This window comes from Acipenser ruthenus, chromosome 6 (genome assembly GCF_902713425.1).
Source record: "Acipenser ruthenus chromosome 6, fAciRut3.2 maternal haplotype, whole genome shotgun sequence".
NCBI classification, from domain to species: Eukaryota; Metazoa; Chordata; class Actinopteri; order Acipenseriformes; family Acipenseridae; genus Acipenser; species Acipenser ruthenus.
In genome coordinates, this window is record NC_081194.1 from 68,308,317 (window position 1) to 68,323,706 (window position 15,390).

Genomic DNA, 15,390 nt, shown 5'->3' on the forward strand with positions numbered 1-15,390 from the left:
CGAAGCCATTCGAACACGTTTAACTAACGGCTTTGGTGCTATGGTGTTGCTGTAGTCTACAGTAACAGTAAAATATTTTGAAGAGCACGAGGCTATCAGCGGGACTTTTAATGCAGGCACATAACGCGGGATGAAATGTGTTTTAATTTGCGGCAAAGCAACGTATAAAAGAGTTTAAATAAATCATTATCAGTATGATTTTAACCGAGGCCCTTGCTGGCTACGGCCTTGATGAGTATTTTAAAATGTAATTCTTACCTGAATTCATGTATATTTTGTGTGTCCACTGACCACACTGACGCGGATGTGGTTTTTCTCAAAGGATGACTGACACCTCACAACTGCAGGGCATAGTTCCTTGCACTTGAACCCAGCACCCGACTGCATGGTTAACGTGCATATACTGTTTATATATGCACGTTAACCATTTCAACAGTTTCAAATTATACAGTGCCTTGCGAAAGTATTCGGCCCCCTTGAACTTTGCGACCTTTTGCCACATTTCAGGCTTCAAACATAAAGATATGAAACTGTAATTTTTTGTGAAGAATCAACAACAAGTGGGACACAATCATGAAGTGGAACGAAATTTATTGGATATTTCAAACTTTTTTAACAAATAAAAAACTGAAAAATTGGGCGTGCAAAATTATTCAGCCCCTTTACTTTCAGTGCAGCAAACTCTCTCCAGAAGTTCAGTGAGGATCTCTGAATGATCCAATGTTGACCTAAATGACTAATGATGATAAATAGAATCCACCTGTGTGTAATCAAGTCTCCGTATAAATGCACCTGCACTGTGATAGTCTCAGAGGTCCGTTTAAAGCGCAGAGAGCATCATGAACAACAAGGAACACACCAGGCAGGTCCGAGATACTGTTGTGGAGAAGTTTAAAGCCGGATTTGGATACAAAAAGATTTCCCAAGCTTTAAACATCCCAAGGAGCACTGTGCAAGCGATAATATTGAAATGGAAGGAGTATCAGAACCCTGCAAATCTACCAAGACCTGGCCGTCCCTCTAAACTTTCAGCTCATACAAGGAGAAGACTGATCAGAGATGCAGCCAAGAGGCCCATGATCACTCTGGATGAACTGCAGAGATCTACAGCTGAGGTGGGAGACTCTGTCCATAGGACAACAATCAGTCGTATACTGCACAAATCTGGCCTTTATGGAAGAGTGGCAAGAAGAAAGCCATTTCTTAAAGATATCCATAAAAAGTGTCGTTTACAGTTTGCCACAAGCCACCTGGGAGACACACCAAACATGTGGAAGAAGGTGCTCTGGTCAGATGAAACCAAAATCGAACTTTTTGGCAACAATGCAAAACGTTATGTTTGGCGTAAAAGCAACACAGCTCATCACCCTGAACACACCATCCCCACTGTCAAACATGGTGGTGGCAGCATCATGGTTTGGGCCTGCTTTTCTTCAGCAGGGACAGGGAAGATGGTTAAAATTGATGGGAAGATGGATGGAGCCAAATACAGGACCATTCTGGAAGAAAACCTGATGGAGTCTGCAAAAGACCTGAGACTGGGACAGAGATTTGTCTTCCAACAAGACAATGATCCAAAACATAAAGCAAAATCTACAATGGAATGGTTCACAAATAAACATATCCAGGTGTTAGAATGGCCAAGTCAAAGTCCAGACCTGAATCCAATCGAGAATCTGTGGAAAGAACTGAAAACTGCTGTTCTCAAATGCTCTCCATCCAACCTCACTGAGCTCGAGCTGTTTTGCAAGGAGGAATGGGCAAAAATTTCAGTCTCTCGATGTGCAAAACTGATAGAGACATACCCCAAGCGACTTACAGCTGTAATCGCAGCAAAAGGTGGCGCTACAAAGTATTAACTTAAGGGGGCTGAATAATTTTGCACGCCCAATTTTTCAGTTTTTTATTTGTTAAAAAAGTTTGAAATATCCAATAAATTTCGTTCCACTTCATGATTGTGTCCCACTTGTTGTTGATTCTTCACAAAAAATTACAGTTTCATATCTTTATGTTTGAAGCCTGAAATGTGGCAAAAGGTCGCAAAGTTCAAGGGGGCCGAATACTTTCGCAAGGCACTGTATATATATATATATATATATATATATATATATACATATATATATATATATATAATAAATGAATTAGCATTTAAGATAGGTCTGTATATTGGACGTAGACAGACACCCTGAAGGACCTTATTGCATTTATAATCCAGGTCAAAAAGTGGATTTAAAAAAAAAAGCAGAAATCATGTTTGAGGCAATTTTTTTTAAAATTAAATATCCTTACTCCAATAAAGGAAACAAAAGTAGTTCCATTTATAAGGTTGAACTAAACACTAAGTTAAGCTGAGTAAATTAATTTAATTGAAACATGAAAAGTAAGTACATATTTTTTTTTCGTATGTGTTGAATTGTACATTGCCATTGAAAAAATCCACCAGGAGGTGGAGTTGATCCGGCTCTGAATTCATTTTTTTTCTCTCCGTGCAAGACGATGTTCTTTCAGCAGAACGGAGGGACGGGAGAATAAAAAAAAATCAATGCCGTCTCGGATTTCAATAATTTAAGGTCTGTGTCGGAGACGGGTGGTTAATGTGCAGACGTGTCTTGTGTGTTTCTGTAGCGTTTACAAACTGCTAAAAAATACATTATTTTAAGTGACGAAGTTGGGGTGAGTGTGTATATTGACAGATTCCCCGGTTTTGTTTTCATTTAAACAGATGTTTATTCCAGCTCGGAGGCTAATGTAGCTTGAAATGTTATATTCAAGCTACATTAGTATGATAAGATGTACATTTTTCACAGTTGAGATGTATTTTAATTTGTTTCTGTTTAGCCAGTCCTGAAAGACGGCAATTGCCCACTTTGTCATTTTTTTCCGTTTTGCTGTCTTCCAGTTCATTTAGCTGTTCATCTAATTCGGCATGTCTATTTAATACTTTTGGGATGTTTTGGGGTGGTTCAGTATCTTTAGAGACATCCATATTTTCAGGTAGTTGGTCACTCAGTTTTATAGCTGTAACTTTGTAACTGTAAACAAGATGGCTGCTGGTACTGTCAATTCTATGAGTCAGCACCGAGATTTCTAATATGTGATAAGGCTCAAACTGTCCATATCCTTCCAATATACGGACAGCTGGAACCTTGCTCGACAAATCATATTGCTTGTTTCGCGTTCCATTGTCAGCCCTGGATTATAAATAATATTATAACCACATTCTACTTGCGAGAGCCTTGCACTGTCACTGCGGGATTCAGTCAGGTATTTCTTATTAGTATTATTACACTCTGTAACACAATTTTTGTTCCTGGGTAGTAAGTGTTATTTCCTAATTGCTTATGCCTCAAAAGTATAGAAAATAGCTATTATTCCCCACAAACTTTGCTTTTGTGACCAGGACAGTGATATTTTGAAATTTACATATTTCCAATGAGAAAACGGGCGAATTTGTGTCTTTTCGTTCACATAGTCAGAAAAAAACAACATATGAATCCAAATTAACATGTATTTATACTAAAGTAATACAAAAATGACTACAAAAGATTTAGAAGTGAGTAGTTTTTTGAGATTTACGATTATACTGTAAATCACTTTCACAAATCAGTCCCCAAATGTAGTCTCCCATCATGTTCTCGTTATACTGTCCTTGGTAGCGGCGTTCAAAGTCCAGTATATCCTGGTGGAAACGCTCGCTTTGCTCCTCCGAGTACGCTCCCATGTTCTCCTTGAATTTATCAAGATGAGCATCAAGGATATGGACTTTGAGGGACATCCTACAGCCCATTGTGCCGTAGTTCTTCACCAGAGTCTCAACCAGCTCCACATAGTTTTCGGCCTTGTGATTGCCCAGGAAGCCCCGAACCACTGCGACAAAGCTGTTCCAAGCCGCTTTCTCCTTACTAGTGAGCTTCTTGGGGAATTCATTGCACTCCAGGATCTTCTTTATCTGTGGTCCGACAAAGACACCGGCCTTGAACTTTGCCTCAGACAGCTTAGGGAAGTCTTGAAGGTACTTGAAGGCTGCCGACTCCTTATCTAGAGCTCTGACAAATTGTTTCATAAGGCCCAATTTGTTGTGCAGTGGTGGCATCAGCACCTTCCGGGGGTCCACCAGTGGCTCCCACTTGACGTTGTTCCTCCCCACAGAGAACTCGGTCCGCTGTGGCCAGTCCCGCCTGTGGTAGTGCGCCTTGGTGTCCCTGCTGTCCCAAAGGCAAAGATAGCAGGGAAACTTGGTAAAACCGCCTTGGAGACCCATCAGGAATGCCACCATTTTGAAGTCTCCTATGACCTCCCAGCCGTACTCATCATACTTCAAGACGTCCAGCAAGGTCTTGATGCTGTTGTAATCCTCTTTGAGATGCACCGAGTAAGCCAGGGGAAGAGACTGGTACTTGTTACCATTATGGAGCAGCACGGCTTTGAGGCTCCTGGATGAGCTATCAATGAAGAGGCGCCACTCATTCTGGTTACAGGCGATTCCGATTGCCTCAAACAGACTGGTCACATTGTGGCAGAAGCAGAGCCCATCTTGATGAGTGAAGAAGCTGGAAAAAGGTTGGTGACGCTTCCTCTGATCTGCGACTTGCACACTTTCATCCAACAAGTTCCACTGCTTGAGCCTTGACGTCAAAAGCTCGGCATTGGACTTGGTGAGACCAAGATCTCTAATCAAGTCGTTGAGGTCTTTTTGGTTGGGGTAGTATGGGTTTCTCTCCTCAGCTCCACCTATGAAATTGTCATCTGGGTCTACAACGTCTTCCTCGCTCTCTGACTTGCTGCTCTCTTCTAAAGACGGCTGCTTTCTCTCCGGAGGAGTGGGTACGGGGTGCTTATGGCAGTGTGGCACCGGGGCAATGGATGAAGGAAGGTCCGGATACGTGATAGCAGGTGTATTCTTGCCCGTCCGACGTCTGGAAGGGTCCACCATGCAGAAGTAGCAGTTGCTTGAGTGGTCAGTGGGTCCCTGCCAAATTCTTGGGATAGCGAACTTCATGGCTCTCTTTTCCCCTCTGTACCATCCTACAAAAATACATTTATTTCACCCATGACTAATGTGTAAGAGATTCTCGCAACATTTTTCATATATGATATATTTTTTCAATAACATTGAAAATTGTAAAACATTTTAAAATTAAAAACTTTTACAATTTAAAAAATTTTAACAAATTTTATAACTTAAATTCCGAGCAACAATTGTCCATCTTACCTTCCAGAGTTTTTTTGCAGTACTCGCAGGTGAAATGAGGTGCCCAGGGTTTGTCTTGATCCCCGACAGGCATGCCGAAATGTGCCTTGTAGGCCTCACACATCTTAGCAGATGCTTCCACAGAGTACTTTTTCGCTCTTGTCTTGATAAATTGGCCGCAGACATAGCAAAATGCGTCTGCCGGATGCTTGCAGCCTCTTGAAGCCATCTCAGAAAAATGCAGATATGTATCCACTTAGGCAGCTGGAACTAAACTGAACTGGTGGGCTTAAGGCCCCTGTATTTATACTACTATTTATATTACTGGAAAGTTCTAGAAGTTATTCCAAGTTTACTCAGCACTGAATCTATCTGGAATGTTCTGGAAAATAGGTAAATTTCAAAATATCACTGTCCTGGTCACAAAAGCAAAGTTTGTGGGGAATAATAGCCATTCTCTATACTTTTGAGGCATAAGCAATTAGGAAATAACACTTACTACCCAGGAACAAAAATAAAATAAAAATTTGTTACACGGTGTTATTATTAGGCTTCCAAGCCCATGGCTGGGAAGCCTGTTGTTGTTAAGATTATTATTATTCCTTCCGCCAACAAAACCTTAAGTTGCATAAAATGAAAGCCGTTACACGAAAACTCTTGAAATTTCACAGAGTTGTAGACTCCAATAGGAACTAATGTCCACAGCTGAATGAATGTAATTGGTCACATGGTTTGGCAGCCATATTGGATTTTATAACACATTTTGGACAATTTACAAACATCTTGTCGGAAACCACGTATCGCAGAGTTCTGAAACTTGGTATACATGGTTAGGGATTGTCCAAGGTGCACTGTGCTCGAAATGACCTTTGACCTCTCCTTAAGGTCAAATGTAAAACTAGCTCCGTAACTCCTTATAGGAACCCATATATGCTTTATTAAAAAATGACTTTAATTGTTACCTTTGATGTCTCCTTAAGGTATAATGTGTTGTTACTATTAATGTCAAGTTTGTAAAAAAAAAAAAAAAAAAAAAAAAAAGCCTATGTAAGTGATGTCTACATCTGACTAAATGCTTAAATTCCCTGGAAGCCATAAAGTTGCTTGCAACTTCTAGTTGTTGTTGTTGTTGTTGTTGTTGTTGTTGTTGTTGTTGTTATAAGAATAATATGTTGTGGGAAATGGTGCACACAATACTTGTGGAGTTTATTTTGGCCGAACTCGGATTGATGTTCAGGTCAACTGGATGAGCAGAAGCATCGGGATGCAATATATCACAACGAGCAAGTAAGAAAAAATTGTGAGGTTCTTAAACGCTTGATTGATTCTGTCATTTACCTTGGCAAGCAAGAACTGGTATTCAGAGGGCACAATGAAGGTACCAATTGCTCAAATAGAGGTAATTATGTAGAATTACTTCCTGTGATTTCTGACTACGGCAACATTTTAATCAATCGCTTGTCAATAGCCACAGTATTCTCTGGAACCTCTAACAAGATTCAGAATGACATAATCTCTGCTGTGTCTCAGCTTCTGCTAGATGCAGAAGTACAGCAAACCAAGTATGTAGCTGTAATGGTAGATTAAGACGACGGAAACACAGTTTGGCTTTCTTCTGTTTTCAGGTATGTGACTGACAGTGGCCCAAAAGAACGGTTGTTCTGTGAAAATGTGTTACATTTACTAAAATAAAATTATTAAGAAAAATGATTTTAAAAAAGACCAAATTCCCACTGGGCTTATTTTTTTTTTTTTTTTTAGATTCTATTGATTTTTTAGCATTACTATGCAGGACAGCCGCTATAAGATCATTACCTTTATTAAAAATGTGCACGGATTAATCTACCGATTTTAATTAACTAATGCCCATTAATTAACCCAGGGGTTTTCAACTGGGGATACCCGCACCCCTGGGGGTACTTCTAAGGGTGATAGGGGGTACGCAGGATGACTCAGAAATGCACAAATAAAAATCAAAGAATTAAATATTCTCTAAACAACTGTGTATAATTATTTAACCTTTGTTTAGCAGCTCAAAGTGAACCACAGAGGAAAAATAAAAACCCACACAGAATCTATCACGTCCACATTTTCCACCTGTAAGCATGTGTGATTTCGATTGCGTGGATTTCCACTCTGATATATAGGTGAAGCAGGGGCTTGTGCCTGGAGAGCAGTTTGTGCTGGTCATGGTCTTTGCTGTTTTCAGAAATGTTTCTGCATTTTTTAGAAGTACAAATGCTTGAATAAACATAATTCAGTATTGCCAACTCTCGCGAATTCATTGTGAGACGCATGATTTAAAGTAATCAGAGGGGTTACATTTGAGAGAGAATTCGTAAAAGTTCTTAGGATTGCATGTAGTTTCCTTTTAGCAAACTAAAAATGACTAGGTAATTTATTAAATCACATTTTCTTAAAACTCAAGTCACAGCCGTGCATATAACAGACATCAATGGACTGGTTAGGATATGGGGGGGGGGGGCTCATCTCTGAAGTCTGGGTCAACAGGTTTTAAAAGTTCTGCTTGATGTATATTCAGCTTTTTCCATTATTATTCATTTCTTAAACACTGACAGAAAGTAAACATAATTGTATACAATTATCAATTTCCATGGATGTCTTTTCTTTAAAATATTGATCTGTTTGACTCCGGTGGGATAGCCTGTGAAGCCCCAGGATAGTACTCGGCTTTGCCTCGTGAGTCACAGTGCATCTGAGACAACACTGCACACACTGTCAGGCCTAAATCAGAATATTGATTGAAATTTGAAACAGTTTTGAATAGAATTACCATATATTCACATTCCTTTGTGTAATGAATGATGAAAAGACTATACTAAACTCTTAAAAGTGACTCCCACCAGTGCTTTCATGGCCATTCTATTTTTTAATCACTCTTGTGCATTGGAAGAAGCATTGATGGTGATCTTCATTCATATTGCTTTTTTTATATATATATATGTTGAACCTGTCCATTGTACGAATGGGTTTCTGAATGATGTATTAATTAAATAAGACCGTTTCCACAGAATGGATTGTGAGGATTTGGAGGGAGCCATGAAGGACATTAAATACACATTCAATTCAGTATATAGCCGAGTAATTTCAATGGCAAGATATGTCTAAAAACATTGTCACTCCTGCTATCATTTTGAAGACAAATGGTTTTGCCAGTAAAAACGTACCGCGGCTGAAGGTTTTTTTTTTTGCATATTTTTTCGCATTACTTCTGGCATGTACTGTATAATACAAAGGTCAGCCCGTCTAACAGCCACAGCAAGCAATTGCACTCCAATAATGGATTCAGATGCATGCAATTTAAAAGTAGTTCTAATGGCTGTTGTGGTTCTGGTGGTTGTAACCAATTAAAACATATTTTGTTTTGCAAAAAGTTATATTTTTGATCTACAGTAAAATGTATTTGCATTTGTCTGTTAAACAAAATGTAGTTGCACAGTTTTAGCAGAAAGGTCATTTGAGGGTCTGTTTGAAGTATTCAGCTGGCAGGAGAGATCTGACAATGCCGTGAAGCTTTGTCACTTAATCAATCAAGAGAGATGCTGTTCATTCATCAAGATCTACTTTTTACCTTGATCTATTTTTACAAGAAAACCAAGGGTACTTTTTTTTTTTAATTTGGCTGTGCTGTGAAAAGTTGGTAGCCAGTACAGTACGTGCTATAAACATCTTATCATGGAAAATAAATAAATAAATAAATACTGACCATTTTAATGATACCTGGATTTACCAGTAATATAAGTGACTGAATACTGGTGCCTGCTTATAGAGGATAGCATTTAAGGTATCTTTCCATATCGACCTCATACAATAACAGAAGTAACTGAAATTTAAACAGGAACTGCAGTACCATTAGATCTTTTCTTTAACAATTACTACTAAATGTATACATATAAAAAGGCACTGTGGCAAGACAACCTTGAAGTTTTTCTTCACTGAGCAAAGGGTCATTAAGGGTTTATCGAGCAGTTTACTTTCATGAACAGTTTGGAGTGTTCTTTTTTCAATAACTTAAGTTAAATAATGTTAATACCAGATTTATGCAAAAATGTAAAGTGTGACCTACAAATGTTTGCCTTGCACGGGTGTAGGTATGACCACCTTCACTATATCCCTGAAAGCGGTTATACTAATGAAAGGTAAGAAAAGTCTGGCAGCATTGCTATTAAAAACATTTATTGTATATTACAAGAAGTCCTGTTTTATTACATGTTGCACCATCATAAACTAGTCTTGAGTAATCAGATTTGAAACATTTATGCTTTTTTTCAATGAGGTCTCTTTTAGACCATACAGCTTATGCTATTCAGTTATTATGTTCTCTTCTAAATGCTTTAGAGTAAAACATTCATCGAAGCCAGATTGCAGAAGAAATAACAATGTTTAAATTGCTAACATGGTTACTGGTGGCTAAAATTGCCATAGATGGTAAAACAGAAAGGTGGTAGTAATTACTCTGGTCTAATGTAAAATGTTCCCATTACCTCATTGCATTTTAAGAAGAAGCAAATATCGAAAATGTGAAACAATGTAGCAATTGGTAGATATCTAGTCAGTGCAAAACCGTATTCCACCTGAAACATACACCTGAAAAAGTGACCATATCAGCATCCTTGTGCAGTGTCTTTGAAATACATCCTCCTGCTTGTTCTACAAGCTTTAGGACAGCATTGTGACATTTCAGTGCTCATGCCAAACCTGGATTTCAGTGAAACAGCCCCTTGCCCTTAAATCGTGGTCCAATAAAACGCCCTGGTTTTTCTCACAAGATGGATCAATCCATGTTTTTTGCAGTTGCTGCCAAAGCTGGTGTGGCAGAGCGAGAGCTCTTCCTGTAAATATTGTTGTGTTTGTGTGTGTGTTTTGGTGGTGGTTGGCAAGGATGGGGTTAATTCCTGTCCCTGCCAAAAACATGAGAATGTGGCTGCTCCTTAATTGAACAATTGGTGATAATTGGGGGCAGCCACATCCTATAATAGGAGAGCTCAGGGCTTCATTTGGAGAGACTACCAGTGAGCTGGAGCCAGAGCAGAAAGGCATAATGTTTGTTATCCATGTAGTCGCAGTAGTCGTAGTAGTGGATGGGGGTTTGATTGGGAAACTGCTAAGCTGTCTGGTATAGCTTAGACTTGCAACAGTTTAGTTAGCACTCTGGGAAGGAGGTTTTTGGTTTTGTTTATTTTGTTTTGGAGTTTAAAATAAACATACAGGCCTGCCCTGTTGAAAACCTACCTGTGCTTGTGTGGTGTACTGTTCTTTTACACAAAAGACAAGTGAAGAAGGTCATGCATGTGGCAAGCGCACCCTGGGTTTGTCACAGCTGGTCTATAGTGAAAGCTTTGGTTTTGCATTCCAGTCAATCTAATCACATAAACTTAGTATTGGTAAGTCACAGGGAAGTCAGTAGTGTGAATTCAATTAAATGAAATTGCCTTTATTTGTTGTAAACTCAAACCCATCTGACGTGTGTTAATTACTGAGTCACTGTGCAGGGAGACAGACTTCATCTGCAGCACTGTTTCTTGATTCCTCCACTTATTATTATTGGATATGCACAAGGTGTACTTTATATTGACTCGTAGTGATATAAATATGTTATAAAATCCTATGATTTCAGTTGAATTTTTTCTTGAGATATCAACAAAATATTGTGATGGTGTGGGGTGTTTGTCATGAATTTTCATTGAGTCTGCCAAGCACATGTTGTCCCTCCCTGCACCCCGTACAGTCATCCTTTTAAGACCAATATGTTAATATTAGCTTTAATTTTCATACAATAGAATCAGGTCTCCTGTAGAGCAGGGGTGTCAATCTCAGTTCCTGGAGGGCCGCAGTGTCTTCTGGCTTTCGTTCCACCCGAGCTCTCAATTACTTAATTGGTCTAATGATTTGATTAACTGGACACATTTAACACTTCTCTTCAGGCCTCAAAATGTTTCATAGGTAGTGTACCTTGAATCAAGTGCATTTTTAAAACCATCAAGTGTAAAATACCTTGAAAAATATTAAACAGGTCAAATTCAACAAATAATTAGATCAAGTATGTTAATTGAGAGCTTAAGTTGGAATGAAAACCAGAAGACCCTCAAGGACTGTTGTTTGACACCCCTGCCTTAGAGCAAAGCCATAGATCAGACATAGCTCCCAATTGCTTTTTTGCTCTTTCCATCAACTTTAACTATGATCTACTGCCAGGTCTTTGAGTCCTGGGGGAATGCAATGTCTCCTTGTTACTGATGTAAGTAAATCAATCAAATTCCTATAGCACTGATGCACTGTTTTCTACTAAATAGTGAAGCTTTAAGGTACATAATCCAGTTTATATCTTCAAATACAACTGTTCACCCATTTTTCATTTGAATCCAGTGTCCATTTTCTGCCAATGGTTGCATCACAACTAGTGATATTGTTGCTTTCAGACAAGTGGCACTAAAAGTCACAACAATACAGCCATTTTATTGTATTTGTTTATTGTATTGTAATTGTGTAGATATTTGTATATCAGCTATTTTACATTTTGTGTGAGAGTTGGTTTGGCAGTAAAGGATAGGAGAATAGAAGCATAAAAAATGAAGTGTTATTTTTTCCCCCTCTAATTAGGTATGGAAATGCAATGTACAGGTTTCATCCACACCAATATCACAAATCTGCTGCAATTATGTCCTGATATGCTTTAATCCAGTTGATACAAATTTGTTTCTTGATTATTAAGTCCTACACTGTCAAATTGAAGAGAACTGTGTTGGGTCTTATGATGTGAACAACAGTCCCTTTAGTTTTAGCCAAGATGGACAAATGCATTTCACTTATTAACAAAGCTACACTTCAAACATGTCTCGCATGGTGATCAATGAGATTTGTTTGACCCCTGTCTTTTCATTGAGAGGTTTTTGTGTACTTGAAATGACACATTTTCAAGGTGCCAGTGCCTGCATTGTTTCACGAACATAACGAAGCAAAACAGAGCTTCCGGACACACCAGAGACCCAGTTTTAGACAACAATCCATGAACAGGGGATCTGTACTTTCAGTCACTCTGTCCTGGGTTACAGAATGGAAAAAGAGACTCATGGTCCCTGGCTCACTCCCTTCAGCACAGACAGGTTACTTTTACTTTTTGCTTTCGGTGCCAGTCATATTGTAATGTCCCTATATTGTTCTGACACTTGCTCCATCAGATCCTCCGCAGCTTATTAAAATATACTTGGTACTGCATGGACAATTAGGAATTGTTGGTGGTTGATTTCTCTAAAATCAACGACAAAAGACATTACATTTACAAAACAAAATGTCATTTAATGGCTTTTAAATTGTTTCTAACAGATTTATTATTTTTCATATTATCTTTTTTTTCTAGTTTCAGGAAATAAAAATGGTGCAATTTACACTTTGTAGTAAAAAGTTGAAAAAATGTATATCTTGAGTCCAAAAACAATTCCACTCAATGACCATTTCCCAAATCTACCTCAAATTATAGGAATGTGTATTTGGCAGCAGTTTGGCTGCCATTTCACTGTTCTAAGGGAAAGGGCTAATTGTTTCACCCTAATTTACAAACCAATTTGGAAAACTGATCCATTTCTGAGTGCCATCACTCGAGTGGCAAGCACTCTGTGCTGTGAATGCTAAATGTCATTTCTGGAAGCTTTCCAAATCCTCTTGATAAAAGCATTGCAGCCCTTGTTAAAACTGAGACAGTCAGCTGTTTTATGGTAATTGCAATGAAAATCATCCCTAAATGTGTCCAAAAGAAAGTTCTAGTAAGGTGTTTTTTTTGTTGTTTGTTTGTTTGTTGTTTTTAGATTTTTTAAAAACTAGATATTGGTGTTTTTGTGAACAAAGCATCCCAGAGTACATGTCAGGGGAATTGCACCATTGACATTGGTTTGTAAACATGTAATATGTATACATGAAAATATGAGTAGTGATTATACAGTGAAAAAAGTGTTTATGATGTACGTATCGTCAATATCAAGGTCAGTGACACAGTTACCCAGCAAGGTTTATATAAACTTCCATATATGAGGTCAGTACTTCACATGGTCTTGACAGACAAAAATTACTGCCATATGACTAATCTTTATTGGACAAAAACATTTTATTTGAACCAGAGAACCACAAAATGTGTTGTGTTATGAAAGTTATCTTACATAACACTGAAGGGTTATCTGTTACACTAAGCATAATTCACATATGGACTGGTTACAAATAAATACTAGAGCTTTTTTATTAGCTGCGGCACTTGTACTGTTAACCTTGATTTTACGTTATTTACATATGCTTATCTGTACCTTTTACTACACTGTGCTTTTACCATGGTACACCACAGTTAACTTGTTTAATGTGCAGGTTTTTGTTTTTATACAAAAGATTGGTAAAGCAATACAGAGATGAGGGATCCACAAGTTAACAAATGTTCATTTTTTTGTTTATGGCTAGTTATATAATATATAGTGACTTATTTGTAAACTACAGTAGTAACAAAGGGCCATCCAAAACTGTTCAGCAAACTTCAGAAGCCAACTCTGAGATTACCAACTCCAAATAGATCATTGAAATGTTGTTGCATCTGTTTAAAGGCACTTCTAAAGATGTTACTAATGTTTAGCAAGGGAGACTGGTTTTATAGTTTACCTTTTATATTCTTTTTTTTTTTTAATAGGTTGATATACATTATCTAACCATTAAGAACAATTAACCCCATTTGTTAACATGTTAGTAAGCTAGTTGTTAAAATTCAAAATGAATAACATTGTTTAAACCAACACATACAAAGGGGAGGGGACTGTAAATTGAAGACAGCACTTTAAACTGTCTTAAAAGTTACAGTTACAACCTTTTATTCTGATAAGGATAAAGACAAATGTTCATCCTATTACGGTCTTCAGTGACAGACATGTATATCCTTTATTGAATCAATCGGGAAACAAAACATTCCGACACAGGAATAAGTTAAAAACCAAATTTCAGCATTATCTCACAAATACTGTAAATACCGCTGATGCGGTTAAGGTTAAAGAGGGTATTATGCTAATCTGGGGAACTTGTTTGCAATACTACATTATGTATTATCAATGGAGTTCAGTGCTGTTTGCCATTGAATGTTATTCTGGCCAAGTTCCCAATAACTGTTGCAACTGAGACACAAAGCCAGAGACCCACCCAGTGCATTTATTGCAGTCAACATTGATGAGGTTGCGGAGACAGTCATTAGCATCAGAGTGCTTACAGGCTCATTAATGCATCCATGTACTGCTTTCTACTTCTTTGTCCCTCAAGACAGCCTTATTCACAAAACATAAGTGTGCCATAAAATGCAATGCAGTCTGTGCATTCATTTAATTTTCATAAACACAATGTAAGCTGACTACACTGTAGCTATAATTCAACAGCCTGCAGTTACGTCACATTGTTTCTACACTAGTCAAAAACAGGAGTGTTTCAGATAGATTACTGTTTAGATGCCTTCAAACCCTCGTTGAAGCTGTTTTCTGAGACTACAGCATTGATACTGGATCTACAAGTATTTCACTGATGATTCGGCTCTACTCACAACATTTTTAAAACACCATTGTTTGTTCTGTGATGGATGGCGCCTTTAAAATTAATCTCATTATTGGTAGTCTGTTAAGATTTTAATACTACATCTTCTGATTGACTTGTAATTGTTCCAGGATGGAATGGTGTAGCCTGAGCTCTCCATCGTGTATCGATTCGGCAGACATTTTCAGTTTGTTGATTCATTAAAATAATTACTGGAAGATAACAAGAGAAATGTTTTAGGTTTCACTGATACAAAACTATGCTGCATCATTCCACACAGCAGCAACACAATGTAGCCCAGCATCAGGTTTTCATGTTGGCTAGAACAAAAATTCAAAAGCTACAATAAATTGCTTTATGGTAACGGCACTTCAGCATCTCATACATTGGAATTTCACTCCTGTGCATCAAAACAACCTTCGGTCATCTTTACATGCAAAAAAAAAAAAATCATGTGCAAAATGGAATCAGCATCTGTCTCATTTTGAGGACAAATGACAAGTGAAAATAAACCAATTTCTGTACTTGCTTATTCAGACTGCCACTATTGCAATATTAATGGAAGCAATCAGCCTCCAGATGTGTCTGTCAGAAGTACTGGTACTACTTTTACAAGTCATTGTTCATTAATACAG